This window comes from Rattus norvegicus, chromosome 6 (assembly GCF_021556685.1).
Source record: "Rattus norvegicus strain SHRSP/BbbUtx chromosome 6, alternate assembly SHRSP_T2T, whole genome shotgun sequence".
NCBI lineage: Eukaryota > Metazoa > Chordata > Mammalia > Rodentia > Muridae > Rattus > Rattus norvegicus.
In genome coordinates this window covers 21,985,342-21,994,217 of record NC_141539.1, presented here as the reverse complement: position 1 = coordinate 21,994,217, position 8,876 = coordinate 21,985,342, and positions in this window count along the sequence as shown.

Sequence of the window (8,876 nt, the reverse complement as noted above, 5' to 3'; positions counted from 1 at the left end):
TTATTTAGACAGAGTCCTTGAAGCAAAGTGCCAGATTGCATATCCTAAAGACAGATCCACTTTGTGTCAGGTTTCCTTCTTGGTGACACTCTTGCCTGTGTTTTCTTTCTTTCATTCTTTCTTTTTTTCTCTCATTTAGGTTGCTTTTCCTTTACAGTTTAATTTTTAGCTATTAACTTAATATTTTGTGGTATTGTATACTGCTCAACTTCTTTCAAAGCATGTAACTTTGTTACCATGTTTCTCTTTTCTGTCATCTGTTTGGCTTAGCTTGTCATTCATTCTCCCTCTGTCTCTGTCTCTGTCTCTATCTCTGTGTCTCTGTGTGTCTGTCTGTCTGTCTCTCATACACACACACACACACACACACACTATACATACACACACTATACAAGCTGATGCACACTTTAACATATAGGCATGTCTATGTAGAATCTGTTCCTTCCTTTAGCGACTATGACACTAGTGAACAGAAGCCCACACACGTGACCCAGGAAGGAGAAGATAGAATTGCTTGCCTTTATTCTCAGATCTTAAATCTAGACTCTTAATTCACAGTATCTTTCAGGGGACACTTCTCATTCAAACTACCACACATACCAATTAGGTTATAAAATCATTTGCTCCTGACTTCCTTGGCTGTTGTGTGCTCACACAGAGCAGGGCAGGTCATCTGAGACACAGAAATTTCAGTGCATTTAGATAATGTTTAGGGAAGGTGACAGAATTTTTTTTTCTTTTGTGCCAATTTGTACATTAGTGTGTCTTAAGTGGCGGATTAAAAACTTCTTAAAGCACTAATGTTGATTAAAAAAGGTTTGCTTAGGCTTGTTCAGGACTCTTACAAGATCCAAATCACATTCTTGTACTTCAAGCGTTTTAAAAGCCTGCTCAAATAGCTTTTATCCCATTGTGTAGATAATAATGTTTTCTGTAGAAGTACTTTTCTTTATTAGGTAATTAACTAAAACTTCTAAATATAGAAAAATCAACCCAAATCCATGCAAACACTTGTAAGTATGTATTTTTGAAAAGATTTTAGTCTCTTAGTCTCTTTTAATAGTCAGTAATCTATTGTGAAGAGACACCATGACCACAGCACCTCTTATGAAGGGAAATGTTTAACTGGGGCTGGCTTACAGTTTCAGAGCTTCAGTCCATTATCATCATAGCAGGAAGCGTGGCAGCGTCCAGGCAGACATGGTGCTAGAGAAAGGAGCTGAGAGTTCTATATCAGGATTCACAGACAGCAAGGAGAGAGAGAGAGAGAGAGAGAGAGAGAGAGAGAGAGAGAGAGAGAGAGAGAAACAGAAACAGAGACAGAGACAGAGACAGAGACAGACTCTGAGCTTGGCAAGAGCTTTGAAACCTCAAAGCCCATCCCCAGTGACACACTTCCTCCAACGAGATCTCACACACCCAATAAGGCCATACTTCCTAATCCCTTCAAATAGTGCCACTCCTTTGACCAAGCATTCAAATCTTTGAGCCAATGGGGGACATTCTTATTCAAACCACCACAGTACACAAACTAATATTTCCTTTTTTTTCTTCCTCAGAAATTCTTCTCCAAAATGATACCCTGTCTCCTTTTCAGTTAAGGTTGGAGAAGTCATTCATGTGGAGTAATTTTTAAAACGTTTGCTTGATGATCATTCATTTTAGTTGCTACTTCCAATCCATTTATTCTTTCTCCCCTCATGTCATTTATTGAACAGTAGGTCCGTGTTGGCCTGGAGGACACTTCATCATGCTGATGGACTCTGATACTGTGGGAAACCCACGGGATAGAGGCCATGCATGAGCTGACACTTGCTCTGGTGATATCACTGTGTTAGGGAAAGAGGAGGGCTCGCCCAGAGACATGGAAACTGGAAAGGCGAGAATTCAGAAAGGACAGCAGCAGTGAATGGGACAGAAGCAGAGTGAGAGGGGCAGTGGTATGGATGGGGCAAGCAAAGGCCCTGAGGTCCGTTTGGAAAAGACTGAACTCCTCTTTTCCCATGGGGACCTTGTGAAGATGACAGCTGGGATGGGGAATTTAAGTGGATGGTACTGGATTCAAAGGTTCTTCTAATAGTATGGACATGGGATTTAAAACTAAGCTTTTCCCAGAAGCTTATGTACACACATACTATGTATAACAAAAAGATTAATATCCCATCTTCCCTTTCTCTGCCTTCTCCAAGAAAAATCTGGCAGAGTCACTCACTAGGAATTAGGTTTCTTTTGGAGTTCTTTGAGAGACAGCTATAAGGAGGGAAGAGACGGTTTAAATGCTGTTTGCTATTATTTCATGGTTTGTTTTCCCACTGTGAGCTATCATAAGGTGAGTCCACACTAAACACAAGGTTTTTCCTTAGGTGACCAATAGAATGTGGAATGGTCCAAAGGTTAATGCTCACTGGTTGGCAGTTTGAAAAGTAGTGGTCCATCTATAAATAGTCAATCGGCAAGAGTCTAAGTCCCCAGTCCTGCCTGTTCTCTGCTACTCGCTGGATTTTGTAAGCAACACTCTTGGGGAGGGACATGGTGCCAGCACTGTGGCTTTATCCCAGATTGCTTCTGTCAATGTCAATTCTGGTTCACGAACCAGTGAGGGTGGCCATGGAGGCACAGTGGGTCAGGGCAGGTAGAGGAAAAGGAACTGGAGAGGAGGTAGATTAGCATAAAGAGGGAGAAAGGAAACCTGAGGGAAGAGAGAGGAGAGGCCAGGGCTGGTGGAGTCAGAATTGCAGAAGGAGCAGGAGGGGCCTTGGGCAATGTGACTCTAGGACAGCAGTGCACCAGGGACTGTCTAATTCAGCTTCAGTGGAATAGCAGCAAAGCATCCGGATGACAGTGGCTTTGGTGAATGTGCGGTGAGGAAGGAAATGGAGACCCGATGCAGGTGACCCCTGGAGGTGTTAGAAGTTTCTAGGGCAAGGCAAGGCTGTTGCTGGTTTTCAGAGTGGATACCTGAGCGTATTCTCCACACAAGCCCCCATCAGTGCAACTGACGGGCCATGCCAGCCATTTGGCTTACCTGTGCCTATTAGGCTGAGTCCTGAAATTTAAAAGCCTCTCTCTACTTCTAGGACTCCTTAAGTCCTCTGTTTTCCCTCCCTGACCCCACCTCCCTTACAGATAAAGGATTTGCTACAGCCTTTGAAGCAGAAATTCACCCCTACCCCCACCCTGGTGTGACATTCTACATCTTTAGAAACCACACTTCCTCCCTCACCTGCTTGTGCCACACAGAGTTGCCTGGACCCTGAATCCTCTGGAGAGGAGCCTCAGCTCATCCCCTAGTGAGAGCCAGGAGATGAGGCAGTCTGGAGTGGGACTTCCCACAGTGCCGTGTTGGGGGTCCAGTGTGTTATAAGGGTGCCAAGAAATGGAGCCTTCGATACCGAGTGTAGGTAGCTAGGGCCTGGTTGCCATGACAGCCCATTCATTTGCTTATAGAGCTTTCATAATACCATCAATTTTCCTGTGGAAGACTGAAGTGGGAAGCCTGGCTCACGCCAACACACCGGCTTCCTTTGTCAGCTGGTATCCTGAGTGGTGTTGAAATGGGCCTCTGGAGAGCTCTCTGGCCCCTTCTTGATTTGTCCTCTTCATCCTGGAAAGGCTCCTTTAACTTGCCTGGCATCTGTGTGGGAAGGAACACTTAGGAAAAGAGCGATGAGAAGACCGTTTCCCTAGCAACCACACACCATGCTGGATGTAGTCTTCTTCCTTTTCTTAGCTGGATAACAAGGTTAGAATCTGGCTTCTGCCCATACCAGTGCTGTCTGGGGCTGGAGACATTAAAATGCTTTGCATCGTTCCTTCCTCTCCGTGTCCTCTGAGCCCTCCCTCCATGCATACGCTACTTTTTGCTGCAGCATCAGCACAAGTGACAATGACCCTCCCAAAGGAGGCTGAACTTTGCTTGTGGGATTGAGCATCCCACTTGGGATGCAGCTTTCTCTGCACTTGTAGCAGGAGAGGCTTTATCAACTGTTAGTGCAGAAGGCTTTGCTTCTACCTCGATTGACCTGCCTGTCCTTACTGCAGTCAAAGTGACTGCAGAAACTCTTCTGATAGTGCAGAGCAAGATAGAGGCAACATGGAGTCCTCCTGGCCTTGTCCCCTTGGAGAACCTAACACTTCAAGAGAGTCTCTTTTGTTAACAGTCCAGATTAGTCAGCTAGGGCTCCCAGCACAAAATGCTACAGACTGGGTGGTTTAAACATCAAGGTATTTTTTGCACAGCTCTGGATGCTGGAAATCCAAGATCAAGGTACCAGTAAGGGGAGGGGGGGTGTCTCCTGAGGCTTCTTTCTTTAGCTTCTAGTATCTCCACATAGCGCTCTCTCTCTCTCTCTCTCTCTCTCTCTCTCTCTCTCTCTCTCTCTGTGTGTGTGTGTGTGTGTGTGTGTGTGTGCTTTTGGTGTTTCTCTCTGCATTAGGGTATAAGTCCTATCCAACTAGGGTTTCATCTTTGTAAGCATATTCAACCTTAATTAAACTCTTAAGCCCTCACTCCAAATAGCCACCTGGACATTTGGAGGATACATCTCAACACTGTCAATGGACACTACCAGTTCTGCATTGGAGTTCTCAGCCAGGCAGCATGCTTTCTGGGGGTTTACAGAAGCACATTTCTATCTCTTGGTGACTCTGAACATCCTTGACGTATGGATGCGTCGTCTCTCTGGTCTCTGCCTCTGTGGTCACCTTGTCTCGTCCTCTTCTATGTGCCAATTTCCCTTTTATTTCTCTGCTCTACACACCATTGGGATTGCAACTAGGGTCTACTTGGGCAATCCATGATTACTCTATCTCATGGTATTCAATCATACCCGTCAAGTCTCTCCCTTGACTCCCCCAATAAAGTCAGCCCCAGGTTCCAGGAATAAGAACATCACTTTTTTAGCACTCTAATGACTACTAGATTTTGTTTGTTTCAATAGTGGAGTCAACCTACAAAGAGCTCTTGTTGGAAAGATAGATTTGCGGATGTATGTCCTACCCAGATCACATTCTTTGATGTCACTGTAAACTGTCACCACCTGGGTTTCAAGGACAAGATGCTGCCGATTGTCCCTTGAGAGGCAAAGTGGATGATGCTCAAGGGTAGGGAGACAGGAGACTTCCTATGTGTTTCTACTTCCTGGCTGATGAGAAAGGTGGATCTTTCCCCCTTGGAAGCCATTTCACTGAGGCTGCTTTGTTGACCTATAGGTACATATTTCCTATGGGTGGAGGGCCCTGTGGGAAGGAAGGTTTTGATTCCCTCAGATTTTCGCCTCCAGGGGTCTTGTTTGTGTTCTACTATCAAAACACTTGTTGGGATTCCTTTCACTTATCTGAGGCAGCTGATGGGTAGCCAATGTCCTTATGAAGTCTAGAGAGCCAGCTGTAATTTTAATAACAGTAAACTCATTCTTTACTTCTTCCCTTTAAAACACAGTGGGGTTACTCTAGGGTGCCGCTTCACAACACTGCTTTATTTGGTCAAAGGGGCTATGGTCGAACTGTGAGATTTTTATTGGATGCTAATCTAATATCTAACATTTTGTTCATCTGTTCTTTCTTCTAGCCATTTATGGTGAAAAAGCTGGTGCCAGGGCACCATAAATGCTGGCTTCTTGTTTCTAATCTCATCCCAATTTTATTTTCCTGCAGTGTGGGTGAAGGTTAGAAGATAATAATGGATTTCTGCTAGTTTTAACAATACTCCTACTTTCTTTAAAAATAAAAATGTTTATCTGGGCATTACTGCTGTGGAAAATGCTAATATTTAAAGTATAGTTTTAGGTTTTTCCCAAGTTCTATATGTCTGTGGGATGGGCATTCCTAATGGCTTGTCTTACAGACAAAACCAGCAAAACTCAAACCAAACCAAAAGAATCCCCTTACTTGCTTTCTTTTGCAAAGGTGGACAGGACAAAGTCCTCTGATAGTTATTTAGAAACATCAACATTTGGTATCAAAGACTTAATGCCTTGAAGGCTTGAGACTGTAATAGGAGAGAAATGCTGTCACTCATGGAGAACTTACGATGAGTTTTTGTGGTACCTAATTTGGTTGATTTGAAATTAGAATTAATCACGAGTTGCGCATACTTCTCCAACCCCAGGGAGGGGACCAGTCAACTTCTATAACCTCCTTTGGTGAGAGCCACATCCAGTGACAGCCAGCCTTCTTACAGCTCTACTCTCGCTTTCCTTGTTTGGTCCCACTCTCTTGCTCCCATTAGACTTGTTCCAGTTGCCAAGGCTCTATGCTCCTACTGTCGACATCTAACATGCAAGTTCACATCCCATTGTGGAAGATCTTCAGATGGTATTCTCAATCACTACAGGGGAGTCCATGTTTAACGTGATGCCTCACCTAAAGGACCCCAACTCCAACCATGGAGAAGCTGTACAGTGGAAGAATTATTTGGAAGTGGAACTGTCCAGAATCACTTGGGATTTACCTGTTTTGCTTATAAACAAGACTAACCATGGGTATGAAGACAACTTCCTTTAGAGTTCAAATGGGCATTCTTTTTTGGTGATATCTGATAAAAATGGAATTTTCTATGAAACTGTAATTCAACAATTTTTTTGTTTTGTTTTGGTTAGGGTTAAGGCCTTCAAGCTCTATAGATTGGGTATGAATCTTAAAAACCAAGATGGTGACCACCTTTTGATAACAATTAATTCTGGGAACCAGCTCTTTAACAACATTGATTCCAAGGTGTCCTCGTCTTCAGGCTTCAAAATTGGCAATTAAAACCTAGTCCTGTGCCTGGAGTGTCCTGAACAGAAATCCTACTCAGGGCAGGGCTGCATCTCTTTGTTTGCTCTTGACCTTTTTTCTTCTCCAGTCTGCTCCTCTTTCCTAAGAAAATCTTACCAGTCTCCCAAGGAACCTCTTTGGATATTTCTCTTCCAAGAAGCCACCCCAGTGTTTCCTTGCAGAAACCTCAGAGCTTTTTTCCACAGCCATCCTTTTGGTAACAAACTTCAATGTGTGTTCTATGGCCTAGGCCAATAGTGATTTTATTACATCGAGCGCCATGCTCTATTCATTCATTCAGCTTGGTTAGCTCTGACGGATGCTAGTACCTCTACCTCCATTGTGTCAGAAGTCTTAGGTCTACGCTGCACAATGGCTTCCATTCAGGCAGATGTTTTCTATCACCTGTGTCAGTCTGCACTTCTTGGCTAACCTTCAAAGAATAAGGATGATTGACTTCCCTCAGAAGCTTCTGGAAGTGTCATCACTATCAGAATCTTAACAGTAAATGCGGCAGATAACACGACAGTGGCTGTGGAACAGACTCCATTGTTACACATCACTTTATAAGAGTTTCCATCCCTTCACGTGATATTCCTTGCAGCAATTCACTACAGACTAATGGCTCAACAAGTCAAGCTGGGAACATTTGGACTTCCTTGCTTGAAGAGTAACACGACAACCATTCTCAGATGAAAAGTTCTCTGGATAAAATGGTGTGCTTTCAGAATAAAATGAGAGACCGTCTAGGCAGTGTCAGATCCAACAACTATGTTATTATGTTTAGCAGGGACCATTTTTTTCCCTTACAAAGCAAGCATATTGTTTAGCCAGCACCATGAGCTAATGATGTGTATGGCTATCTTTCAGCATTACAGCATTTTTGAGTCTCATTCAGCTGAAAGAAGTCTTCAGGTGGCCCACCATGTGGCGTGGCATTGAGAATGTTCTCCTGTTGTGCTGGATCTAACCTGAGAGTGCAGGTGGGGACACAGGACAGTTTTTACATTTACATCCAGGGCATAGGGCATAGTGGCCTATTTATATACCTTAGTTGCTTAAGAAAGCAATTAACTATGCATAGTCTGAGACCAATCCTAAATTGGAGGGTTTTGTCTGGGGCTACATTGCCAATATAAATTCCCAAAGGTGAGACTCGCTGCAGAGGGCAGCATTCTGAACTGCTCGGTTGTTGATGTAGCTCAAAGCAAAATGACTCAGTCTCCCCAGCTCTGCATAAACCAGAGGACTAGAAATATAACGTATGCTTCCCTTTTTTTTCTTTTCTTTTCTAAAATAGTTATCAATTCGTGGACTCACAGTTCTCCACCATTTTGCAGCATACAGTATTTGCAGTGGCCATCAAAAGTGCCGGCTGGAGGCTGTATCCTGGTGTCTGCTTCTCCTTCCTCCTCAACCAATTGTTCTCTGTGTCCCGTCGATAGTGAGGCTGGCCCACTGAGATTAATGACTATATTAACGAGGAGCTAAGTATTCTGATATTTTTATTTTTAGCATGTAATTTTTGGCTGAAAACATATAGTTTGTTCTCTTTTAGGTCTTACTGCCCATGAAAACAAACATCTACCTATAAAAAAAAAAACAAAATAAAAAACAAAACAAAAAAAAACTTGCCTGCTTTAAGAGGTTTACTCCTTATGCAAATGATAGGACCTATTTCTGATAGTTGGTTCACACACAGGTGGCTTGTCACTCTTTTTTAGTTTACAGATGAAGTCCATTTGGGTTTCTTTAAATTCTTTATGTAAGTGAAGATAAATTAGACTAAGTTGGATAGAGACGCAGCTTGAAAAAACTCAAATTAGCTCTCAGCAGGTAGGAGCCTGAAGCGACTCTTTGTAGGACAGAAAGTTAACTGCCACTTGGGCGCCTGCTCAAGAGACTGGACCAGGCCATTTTCTTTTAATAGGAGAGCATTTTTTTTGCTATGTCAAGTACACCTACAGTGTGCGTGTGCGTGTGTGTGTTAGTTGTTTGAACTGGACAGAGTATGGATTTGGGAGAATGTGGACTTGGGTTTGGAAAACAGTTGAGCGGGCAGACGTGTGAGCAAAGATGGAGACACATCTGTCCCTTTCCCGGAAATCACACAGCAGACA